We start from the raw sequence: 12,674 nt of genomic DNA on the forward strand, positions 1-12,674 counted from the left end.
ACAATGCCTTTATGGATCCAACCTTTTTATTTTTTTTTAACGAAAGCTGAGAATCTCATGTAGTCACTTGACTCGAGGAGCTGAAACTTTAAGAAAAATGACATATAATGCAAGACTCATAATGAAATTTGAAGAATAGCCATGTCATAGGTCTCAGACCTCATGACAGATTAAGGATATGTCTACACTACGAAATTAGGTCAAATTTATTTAAGTCAACATTTAGCCTCCAATTTTACAAAGTCAATGCTGCATGTCCCCACTATGCACATTCCATCAGCAGAATGCATCCTCACTACCATGGCTAGCATTGACTTATGGAGCGATGCACCGTGGGCAGCTATCCCACAGTTCCTGCTGCCGATTGGAATTCTGGGTTAGGCTCCCAATGCCTGATGGAACAAAAACATTTTCACGGGTTGTTTTGGGTACATGTCATCAGCCTCCCACGACGCACTTGCCTCCTCCCTCCCTCCCTCCATCCCTGAAAGCAATGGCAAACAATCATTTTCATTCCTAAGTATGGGTTACCCATGCAGACGCCGTAGCACAGCAAGTATGGACCCCGCTCAGCTGAACACTGTTGTTGTAAGCGGTCGTCCTGTGGTATTTGCAGAGCCTAGCCAGGAGCCATGGAAGAATGTGATGCCATGCAAATTGCCATGCTGAAAGCCATGGAATGGAGCAATTCACACATGCTGTTGGTAGCAGCCAGGCTTGTTGACATGGTGGAAACTGCTTCTGGGCCTGGAAAACAAGCACAGACTGGTGGGACCGCATAGTTATGCAGGTACGGAATGAGAAACAGTGGCTGCATAACTTTTGAATGCGTAAGGCCACTTTCATGGAACTTTGCGAAGTGCTTTCCCCAGCAGAAATACCAAAATGAGAATTGCTCTGACAGTTGAGAAGCAAGTGGCGATAGTCCTGCGGATGCTTGCAACACCAGATTGCTGCCAGTCAGTTGGGAATCACTTTGGAGTGGATAAATTACCATGGGGGCTGTTGTGATCCAAGTAGCCAGGGCAATCAATTCACTTCTGCTAGTGTCTCTGGGAAATGTGCAGGATATAGTGGATGGCTTTGCAGCGATGGGGTTTCCTAACTGTGGTGGGGTGATAGACGGAACACACATCCCTATCTTGGTACCAGACCACCTTGCTAAAGAGTACATAAACTGCAAGGGGTACTTCTCAATGGTGTTGCAAGCACTAGTGGATCACAAGGGCTGTTTCACCACCATCAGTGTGGGATAGTCGGGAAAGGTACATGACGCACACATCTTTAGGAAGTCCGATGTCTTCAGAAAGCTGCAAGAAGGAACTTTCTTCCTAGACTGGAAAATTACTGTTGGTGACATTGAAATGCCAATAGTTATCCTTGGAGACCCAGCCTACCCCTTGCTCCCATGGGTCATGAAGCCATACACAGGCAGCCTGGACAGCAGTAAGGAGCAGTTCAACCATAGGCTGAGCAAGTGCAGAATGGTGGTAGAATGTGCTGTTGGACATTTAAAGGGGCGCTGGCACAGTTTACTCACTAGGTTAGATCTTAGTAAAAGCAATATTCCCATTGTTGTTGCCGCTTGCTGTGTGCTCCATAATATCTGTGAGAATAAGGGGGGAAAGTTTCTGGTGGGTTGGGAGGTTGAGGCAGATGGCTTGGCTGCCAATTATGAGCAGCCAGACACCAGGGCAATAAGAAGAGCACATTGAGGTGCACTTCATCTCCAAGACACTTTGAAAACCAGTTTCATGAATGACCCAACACTGATGTGACAGTTCTGTGTGTTGTTCCTTACCAACCTGCCCCCTTTTTTGCATGTACTGCCCTGTAAACTAAACCCCCAACAACCACAGTGTGCACAGTGAATAAAGAGCCTCTTGTTCTCAATCCATGCATTTTTATTTTTCTAACAAACACCGAACAGAGACAGCAATGAATAGCAAAGATAACCTGGGTCTAAGGGCCTGATAACATGGTGGGGAGGGGCAAGGACACTTAGCTTATTACAATTGCACTGTTTAGCAATCAAAGCTGTGGAAATGAGAGCCTTCTGCTCCATGAACCATCCGCTGGAGTTGTGTTCAAGGGATAATGAAGCTTCCCCCTTCCCTCCCCTCCCTGCATTCTAGGATGTCTGGGAGAGGAGGATATGGAACTTGGTGAGGAGGGCAGCTGGTTCATCATTGGGTGCAGCAGGTCTCTAAGGTCTAGCTGCCTTTCCTGCACCTCAGCCAGATGCCTCAACATATCTGTTTGTTCCTCCATAAGCAGCAACATCTCCTCTTGCGTGTTATGCTCTTCTTCCCTGCATGCTTTCCTGCCCTCTTGGTTGGTGTGCATACTCTCTGACAGTGTAAGCCTCCATGCATTCAGCTGGGCCCTGTCAGTCTCAGAGGAACACAGCAAATCACAGAGCATGTCTTCCCTTGTCCGCTTTTTTCGCCTTCTAATCTGGGGCAGCCTTTGTGCTGGTGTGGAGGAAGCACTCACAGACAAGGTTGCAGCTGCAAGGGGAAAAAACCCACATGGGTATCCTTACAAAACATACACTGTTGAAAACAGAAGGTTAACTCTGCAATGAATGAAACACGTCACAGCAGTAAATACACTCCCTGAGTGTGGACATGTTTTGTCTTCTCAAAGAAGTGCCTACCAGTAAGGTACAACACACGGCAGAGCACTGGGCAGCAGATTTCGGTTTGCAGGCAGGCATGATAAGCACACAACAAAGGGTAGGAGATGTCAGGGCCACCCGGGGAAATTTTTTGGTGGGGAGAACTCTTGGCTCATAAACAGGCTTCTCCGGGGAGCACCCTTTGTGTAGCTGGTCTAGCCACCACTGTATCCCAATTGTTTACCTTAGATTACACATTAAACACAATTGCATGTAACCTCTGTAGGTGATTACAAGTGTGCACTCACCAGAGGTGCCTTCTTCACCATCACGGTCCTGCAACAATAGGCCCTGGCAAGGGATTGGCTCCAGAGTTACGAAAAGGTCCTGGCTGTCGGTGAGAATGGATCCTCCACTTTCCTGCTGCACATTCTTCTCCTCCTCTTCCTCATCAACAATGTCCCCCTCGTTGTTGCCCGAAGCTGCCTGGGGCCCCTGGCAGGTATCTATGGAAAGTGTTGGGGTACTGGTGGGGTCCCTGCCTAGAATCACATGCAGCTGCTCATAGAAGCGACATGTCTGCTGCTCAGAACCAGAGCGACTGTTTGTCTCCCTTGTCTTCTGGTATGTTTGCCTGAGCTCCTTTATTTTCACATGGCATTGCCATGTGTCCCTGGTGTAGTCTTTGTCCCCCATGCCCTGTGCGATTTTGGCATAGATGTCATGTCAGTGTTTCTTCTGCTGCTTTGGAGCTCTGCCTGCATAGACTCTTCTCCCCACACAGCAATCAGATCCACTCCTGTGTGCTCAATGCTGGAGCATGTTTGCAGTCCTGGGCAGGCATGGTCAGCTGTGCTGGTGAGCTCTCCACGCTGATCAAACAGGAAATGAAATTCAAAAATTCCCAGGGCTTTTCCTATGTACCTGGCTGAAGTGCAGTGGAGTTGAAAGTGCTGTTCAGAGGGTCACATTGGAGCACTCTGGGACACCTCCTGGACGCCAATTCCATCAAATAACACAGCGTTGTGCCTACGCTATCCGTAATTTCACCCAGGAAGGTCAACTCTAGCGCCATGCCTCTTGCCGAGGTGGAGTACAGGCATAGATCTTAGAAGCCCTTTAGGTTGGTGGAAAGGGCTCAGTCGTGTAGATATGCACATTATAAATTCTACTAATGCGGCATATATTGACCTAATGCCGTAGTGTAGAACAGGCCTCAGTCAATGGAAACATTTAGTTTTGGAACTCTTGACCCATTGAAGTCAAAACGCTTATAGATAGTCTCATAAATATTTTTTACCAAAATGAGCTGAATATGTTTTATCCTAGTTCATATTGCCCAGTCACAGTGCAAACAACCTGTGTTAAGCCAAACTCATTATTAAACACGGATTCAGTTAATATATCTTTTCAGAAATACAGAAGGAGTGACAGCATCAGTAAGTTTCAGTATCATTTGTGAGGGAAAGTTAATGATTTTGCTGGATTATGGTTCGCTTAATCCTTTTTTCGTATATTAATATCAGCTAACATTCTTCTTTGAGTAATTGCACAAGTCCATTCCACTGTAGGTACATGTGCACTCAGTAAACAGTTGTCAGAGATTTTTCCCTCAGAAAAACATGGAACACAGGAAGTTAGGCTGGAAGCAATGCAGTCCCACAGACAGAGCAGCGCAGAGGATTAATAAAGTTCTACTTGTTCATCTGAACCTGCATTCAGCTTCACTCCTTGCAAATGAAAGAGCATCCAAGCCATGCTAAAATGACATGCTGAAACGGGTCACAACTCTATTGAAATTGGATTCTCAACTGGGTGCCCTCAACACTTTTGTAATGTAAGTGTATAAGGGATCTTAAAAAAGCAAATACAATCCAGCAGTTGATCCAGTAGGCAAAAGAGGTGTTATGCCCACTGAGACAGAATTTATTTTAACTGTAGCAATATCTTATGCAATATCTTAACTGTGGGTTTTAATGTTAGTGGGGGAGGGTACGCACAAGAGAGTGCCACATGTGCAGCAGCAGCTTCCCTCTGTTTTTACTTACCCCTCTGAATTCAAAGAATGACCAAGAGACTTGCCCACTGTGTCTTATTGCCTCCACTTGTGTATCATTTAACTAAAAGCTGCTGTGAGGCTTGTGTCACAGACCTCTAAAGTCGCAGACTAGCTGGTGTGTAATACATGCCTCTCATTTAGCTTGCTAGGGGTGTGTGGCAAAGAATTGATATTTATACTGCAGCATGCAGTGGTGTTGAAACAATTGTTATAGTGGAGGGGTGGGTGCTAAAAATCATTGAACAAAACTGTAAATCCTGGATATGATGGAAACAACTTCAAGCCCCAGGGGTGCTGCCATCCCCCCATCATCCCTAGTTCCAGCACCCCTGATGGCACATGCACTTTTCAGGCAAATAAGAGAAATCCTAGTCTGAATAGCTAATCATCTACATTTAGGCAGATATCTTAAACTGATCGTGGGGGAGGTGAAGAGATAGCTGTAAATTAGAGGAAAAGGGAAAAGTTGCTTTCCATCTCTGTCAAGATTCAAGATCTAATACTATATTATATGTTTTTCTTATCCTTTAGCGCTTGTCGTTGATCTCATTGATTAGGGTAACAATGAGAAGCTGACCTAGTAAGACATTTGAGTGGTAAAGAGTGTTCTATAGGAATAACTTGTGCTGGTGAGGTTGTGCAAACTAGAAAAAACAGGGTATGCCTAATGTAAAAGTATCTACTTCCTCCAGCAGTTACATCTTCCCATATATGGCTACTGTTATACCTCACATGCCAGACAGACGAGCGACTGTACAATTTGTTATTGAGAGGATAGCCTTGAGGATAGGAGAGAGAATCATGAGTCACCTTCCAAACAGGTTTGACCTGGTGTGAGATACTAGTACAAACATATTTTAGAAACTGGTCTAAACTAGCCCATAAGAAAGAATGGTAGGCATGGATTCAACAAAATACCCTCACATGCTAAGGAGAAAGTGAGCTGGACTAACAAGAAACTGTGGCTGCAACTGCCTGCGAAACAAATACCATGAGGATTTGCTATGGAGGCAGCTTTGCCCAAAGAAGAAGATCAGAGACAGAACTTTGCAGCCATGCTGTAGGTATTATTTCATATTTATAGCTTAAAGCTCTATCCCTCTTAGTGATATGTTAGTCTGGGGAGTAGTTATATTTACTTAACTTTATTTGCTTATTTTTTCTCTCTGTTTTTAATGAAGGCAAACTGACTTGCCAATGAGTGACAAGTATGGTGCAGTAAATAATTGATGGAATATTTATGAGAAGGAAAACTGACTTCTGACCATAAGGATGGCAGAAGCAGTGCAGAAGCAATAACTTAGACCCTGGCTGAAAGGCAGAGAGAAATCCTGAAGATGAGGCAAAGGACTAGATTTGGTGACAAAAACAACTTTGAATTTCTCTTCCCTTTCAATAACTTGCAGTTCATACAGTCAGTGATGACTGCTGTATTTGAGCAGAGAGTTCGTTTCCTGTATTGATGGCCAAAGGATTTAACTGAGACTACAAGACCAAGAAATTATGCTAAGTAAAAATGCATTAGCAACTCTTGTGTACAGCAAATGGTTCTGGAAGCAACACATTTTTCAGGGTGAGAGAATAATTCAGGTCACTCATAGAAACTGATTGCAGGACTCTGAGTTGCCTAAAAGATGAGGGAGTGGATTTATGTTTGTCTAGGTATAGCTGAATGACTTGAATCCCACTCATTGCCTCAAGGAAGAAAGGTTATTCTGCAGAATGGCTCATCTTGGCAGGAGGGATAGAACCAATAATTTTATTTATTCTGGGTCTATAGTGCCCTTCATCCCAAAGAATTCCAGAGCCTTCAGATAAACTCTACAAAGGAATCCCAGCCTTTGTAAAAGCACTGTGGCATGAGCCCAAAGCACTAGCTTTTACAGTAGTGTTACTGCAGCAAGGAGGAATTTTAGCCCCGGACTAACTCATCAGGGGCACTGTAAAAATTACATAGAAAGTGTCCAGAGAGCTCTGCTGTCCCTGTGAGATGCCTGGTTTTGAGGTTTCCCTTTCAAACCATTATCAAGAAAATGGCATGAAACTCATCTGCTTTGAAAAAACAAAGGTCTGAGCTGATTTGAACTCATGATTTAAGGGAATCTGTTGTAAGTACTTCATACCTGATGCTTAGACCACAAAATTACTATAAATAGTAAAGAACGAGGAGGCAATAGAAACATACACTTCTGTAATACTCTGCTTCTTTGGGCTTGGCAATAGGAACTGGGACAAGAAAAGGAGCTTACCCCTTTCTAAGCAAAGCTGCCATTTCTCTGTGCCTAACCCAACTCCAATTTAGCACTCCCCTAGTCATACAATCCAGTAGAGTCCCCCAGTGCTTGGTGCTGCACCATGAGCTGTGGAATCCGGGCTGCTGGTTTGCAGAGATCACACTTCTCAAAACAGCTAAGTGAGGGGTGAGGTGCTGTTATCTCCCCAGAGACTTCTTAGGTAGGGATCAAAATGGGCAGAGCTCGTGTTGTGTGGGAAGTGTCATCTTGATGCTGCATTTCCTGTTTTTCTCATGTAACGCTACATGTCTTGTAAGAGGACCTTAGCACTGCATTTCTTGGTTTCTCAGATGTTTTGGGAATTATCACATTCTGAAAGGGTACGAGGAGCACAGGCAGTGCTGAGTTACTACAACCTTAACTCCATGTTAAAGATTTTTGCTTATGAAATTGTGTTTGGTGTCCACTGGATGCTGGCTGTCACATTTGCTATTGCACACTTCTGAAAAAGTGATACTGTGAAATGCCTGATAAAAAGTTACTGACATGATCAGGGAAGAGGAAAAATAAGCAGAATGTTTGGCTGCCTATTTGATAAAATATGAGAACCCAATTAAACTAGCTAGGTATTAGCAATAAAAAGTGAAGCTGACAGTTAAGTAAAGTTTGCATTTAAATCCATTAAGAGAATGAAGCTATTCTTTACAGTCACTGAAACCAGTGACAGAAACACCTGTTTGAGGAAAGCCGGTGCTCAGTGATACTTCACAGTGATCTTATGAGAAAAGCTGCTGTCTTAATTGATTATTAACTAATAAATTCCTGCACAAAGTGTTCTAATGCAAAACTCAACTTTCTCTCTCTTCCCCCTCTCCTCCAGATTCAGTAATGAAGATGCAAATTGTTGTTTAATATTCAACTGCTGCTTCCTGTGAAGGTATATCTCATGAGAATTTACGTACCTTTTATATGCAACACTTTATTAAATATTGTAGATTTATGGTACAGTGAGTGGAATTTCTGGCCAAGGATGAAAACCATAATCTGATTGCATACCTGTTTAAAATAATATGCACAAGTCTGATGGGTTAAAGGATTTACCTGAGGCCAGACTGACATCCATAAGATATTTAAGTATTTTTGGTTTTAAATTAAACCTTTTATTATTAGTATTTGCATTTCTGCTAGCGAAAGCATAACAGATTTATGTTGTTTTGCATTGGTTTAAAAGATTTTTCTGTTAGACTGCCTAGTTGTAAACTGTTATTTGCGTGCAAGACTAGCAAATGGATCTTCTGGATCTGAAAAATAAATTGCAATAACAGCTGGTGTAAAGACTGTACAGGATTAAGTAGAGCACATTTATTTTCAGCTGTGTTTTTGCTATGAACTAGAAAAGTGCAGACAAACCTTGACTACCCTGTAGGCCTAAAGACAACTTTGCTAGTTAGTGTTTATATACCAATCCCACTCTCGGTATAGTGTATTGACATAATGCACTTTAAAAATAATGGTGTAAATAAAGCACTGCAATTGATTTGCTTTTATATGTGTTGGCTACATTTCAATATTGCACACAAAATATGACTCATTTATGGCCTACTTGTGCCTTGATATCATAAGGATATGGAATTGGAGCGCTTGAAAAACAAAAATTGTATTTAAAAATGCACATTCAATTTCTTTATTTCAACACACTCTTACTGTAATTGTCATTCTCTAGCCTGTGTGAATAACAAACAAGATGATGCTGAAGAGAGAAAACTCTGACAGTGATAAGGCATTTTTAAGTCAGGGAACTGATAGCTACATGAAAGTATTTGCACTCCAGTTGCATTATTGTTTTAAAAGTGTTTTTATGTACAGGCTTTTTGAGCTCCTCAGGGGAGGGACTTCTAAAAAATCCCACAGTAACTAGAAAATGGAACAAGAAGTTCTGGGAGGGAAGGTATTGTGCTGAGGAGGAGAGGGAAGAGTGAAAAAATGACTGCAAAGATTTGCAACATCTCAAAAGCAACAGGAATGGGCATTACTGGATGGTTTTCTGCTATGGCTTGAATTTGGTTATTTTTAAAAGGACACTATCAGCTTTAAAACTAGTCAATGTTAAAAAAAAAAAGTTAGGCATAGTTAGGACAAATATTCCTGAGTCATGTGTTGTTAAAATGAGGTGTGTGTTATTCAGAATTAAGACTGAGAGTTTGTCACAGAGGTCATGGATTCTGTGACTTTCCATGACCTCTGTGACTTCTGCAGCCTGACCATGTGCTTGGTCTGGGGGCAACTCAGGCAGCCTCTGCAACATGCACACTGGCTGCTGCTGGGGCAGTCTCAGGGCCAGATTAACTTTTAGGCTAATAAGGCGATAGCCTTAGGCCCTCCTCTTTTTAAGGCCCTACTGGTCAGGCAGGGGGCACGATCAGGGCTGGGAGAGGAGGTTGCTCACACAGCCCTGCTGGAGTGCTCCTGCCAGCAGGAAAGGCAAAGCAGCCACCTGTGGCTTGGAAGGAGCTCAGCCGGAGCCTGTTGCTTCTGCTCCCTCCCATCCGTGTCTCCCCCACGCTGCAGGAACACGCTGCCAGGTATCCAGTTACCACTGGTGACCAGACACTAAAACTCTGCTTACCACGGGAACTCGTGCCAGCCGGGGGTCTAATTTGAGCAAGCAGTGTGTGTCCCCCCCGCTCCCCACCCCGATTTCTCTGGAGCTCTGCTTAGCTGTCAGGGAGGGAAGAGGCTCCCTCTGTCCCCTTCCTCAGCTGAGGCTGGCAGGCAGCTCCAGGATGCTGCCTCCTGGGTCCTAATGCGCATCCTCATGCCGGGTCCCATTTCTGGGCAACTGGCGAGTGTCTGGGGGAGCAGGGACAGATGGTGAGGGAGAGGCTCCCAGAGTGGTGGGATGGGAAGTTTGCACAGAACCTGCACACACTCTAGCCAGCTCCAGCCAGAACTGTTGCCCTTCCCATGTATAAGGAATGAATTCCCACACATTTGTAGGAAAAACAACAAAACATCCCATTCTGGATACCAGTACTTTAACTTTTACAGTACCTACAATCAAGGGGCTTCAGACTGATGATGCACTGTGTTCAATACTGTATTGAACTGTACTAAAAATCAAAAAATCTGTACTGGGATGCCCAGGCAACCAAGTTCTTTCCTTATGCTCAGCCTAGTTCTACAGGCCATCGCATCTTTGTACTTTTAAGGGATTGCAAAATCACTGGAGGAAGCTCACCACACAATATTGTAGGTTTCTCCCTCTCATCTCCCTCAAGGATTTTAAATCCACTTCTTAGCAGGCTATGATAGAATGACTGGCTGAATAGGCTAAAGGTAGGTTCTGTCCATTTGCTGGTTCTCTAGCAGTTCAATCCATCATAAAAGTACCTCACATTTGATTTCTTTTGAGTTTCATTCCAAAAACTTAAAGCTAAATAAACCTAAAGTTAGTCCTCATTTTTCTACCCAAACTCAAACTAACTTCTTTCCCAAGTGGAAAATGTTGGATAAGCCTGGAATGTGATTCAAGAAGGGAATGAGAACACAGGCCAATTCCACATCCCTGTAGCCTTATTGACTTCAGGGAGGACAGATTTTTGCACAAAAATAGATTTTGGTCCCTTATGCATTTTCACACCTGGTATAAGCAGAAGCTCATTCACTTTCCTCCCCTAAACTTTGAGCACCTTAAGGGAAAAAAATAAACAAGATCTGCTTGATTTACACATGCAAATGAAACTCTCCTTTCATTCCACACCAGCCTTAAACAAACACCAGACCTGATGTAACAAGCAAGAGTGTCACTAGAGCAGCCTTGGTTGGACTGTTCTTTTGAAAGATCCTTAATGGCTCTTTTAAGATGCAGATATTCCTTGAAGTCTTTTTGTTCAGGGGGGCAGAGAACACAACAGGGAATAGCTCTGTTTTGTCAACTCCTAGTCATTCAAAAGCTGAAAGTCTTTAGATTAAGTTTGTTTAATGTTTGTCCAGTGATTTTAAAGAGCTAACATAGTACTGAAGTGCTAAATATTATGACTGGGCAACCATCTAAAGATCTGTGTCACTTCTAGCTGTTAACTTTTCTTAAAAAAAGCTTAAAACAAACAAATGCAAACTGTAGGGGGTTGGTGCACACAGAACTTATGCTTAAAAAACCTCATGTCAGAGCTGCTGGTCATACATTCTAGAATAGATAATACTTAGTCCTGCCATGAGTGTGGGGGCTGGACTAGATGATCTCTCAAGGTCCCCTCCACTCCTATGATTTTATTCTATGATTCTATAACAAAAAATCAGGCACTTTCAAGAGAGTACAAGCAATAATTTTAAGAGATCTTTAAACTTGGCGTAGCCCGTTTTACCAGTGCAATGAGCACAATTATCTTATAGGACGCTATCCATCTGTGTTCCAATATGGCAATGAATCCCCTAGCTGTATAAAGATTAAAAAACACTAGTTAGAGGCACTGGGACGGTAGTTGTTTTTAGATGCTATTTTGGTTCCAATCCATTAGATAGCAGCACGAAAGGGGGTGTTTCTAAAGTAAAAAAATAGTACACTGGAAATCTGATTTCAATAGCTTGCATAAAAGAAGCCTACATAAAAAGACAGCAGCAGCTAGGATCACACGTGCTTTCCACTGCTTCCTGTAAAATGCTGTGTTGACTTCTAAACCAAAGCTTTTTGCATGAGACGGCCATATTAACTAGCATATTGAGATCAAGCTTAATCTGGGAAAATGTTATATATTACATGTGCTTGCATGGCCTTTTGGAAAAAATATTTAGAACTACAGAGCTTGGGCAGATAAATGTATTCAAAATGATTCATTTATATATCACGAATGAGGTCAGATGGTCAGATCCTCAGCTTCTGTGAATTGTCATAGCTCCATTGACACTGGCAGAAGCTCTGTCCCCAGCTCATAGAGATCTTCAGGTATTTGAAAGGTCAAAACGAGCCACTCTTCTTACTAGTTTGTCACAAAGGGATAAAAAGCATGAAATAATAATTTATAATTAATTGCAAACTGAAACCATCACATTTTTCATCTTCATTTTAGGTCTGAACAAGTGACAGTGGCAATGTTAGGATTTCCTCAGAGATCTTTTCCACTCGGCTTAGCCAGAACACCTCTCCAGTTCTGGGGATAATACTTTATCCAGCTCTCTCGAATCCAAGAAATCAACTCAACTCTGGACTCATCACTGATGTTTCATTAGTGGCAGACAATCAAACTACACTTGAGTTGATCAGGCTCAAGTGGAGCAGGTGGGTACAGGGTGTACCCAGGGGTGAAAGTAACTGAAAGGACTTATTGGTACGCCGAAGTCCTGAGTGGAGGTGTGACCTCAACTGGAAGAGGCGGCTGGGGCTGGGAGCCCCAGGGCCTTTAAATCACCCCAGAGCTACCAGCTGCAGAGGCGGCTGGGAGCCCTGGGAGTTTTGGGGCAAAATAAAGGGCCTGGGGCCCTTTAAAGCGCTTGAGCCCTGCTGCTGGAGCTCTGGCAGTGATTTAAAGGGCTGGGGCTCCCCGCAGCGGCTGGAGCCCTGGGCTCTTTAAATCACTGCCGGAGAAGCCAGTCCAGTCTGGCACAGTGTACCAGCTCTTGCCGGTACACCGTACCAGACCATACCAGCTTACTTTCACCTCTGGGTATACCACATTTTTAATGTTCATAATCATGAGTTAGCTTATATACCAGGGGTCAGCAACCTTTCGAGAAGTGGTGTGCCGAGTCTTCACTTATTTACTCT

At 43.3% G+C, this 12,674-nt stretch overlaps 1 long non-coding RNA gene and 1 other non-coding gene across 2 annotated transcripts; both read left to right on the top strand.

The window, feature by feature from the left end:
- The first annotated feature begins 5,422 nt into the window (after positions 1-5,422).
- LOC115645724 lies at positions 5,423-12,453 on the top strand. The gene is made up of 3 exons (XR_003998806.1): positions 5,423-5,739; positions 7,794-7,850; positions 11,980-12,453. It is a non-coding gene; the product is annotated as an uncharacterized LOC115645724 (long non-coding RNA).
- Positions 7,935-8,023, top strand: LOC115647329. Its single transcript, XR_003999285.1, has one exon. It is a non-coding gene; the product is annotated as a small nucleolar RNA SNORD93 (small nucleolar RNA).
- Positions 12,454-12,674: the final 221 nt, after the last annotated feature.

Source organism: Gopherus evgoodei, chromosome 2, assembly GCF_007399415.2.
Source record: "Gopherus evgoodei ecotype Sinaloan lineage chromosome 2, rGopEvg1_v1.p, whole genome shotgun sequence".
NCBI classification, from domain to species: Eukaryota; Metazoa; Chordata; order Testudines; family Testudinidae; genus Gopherus; species Gopherus evgoodei.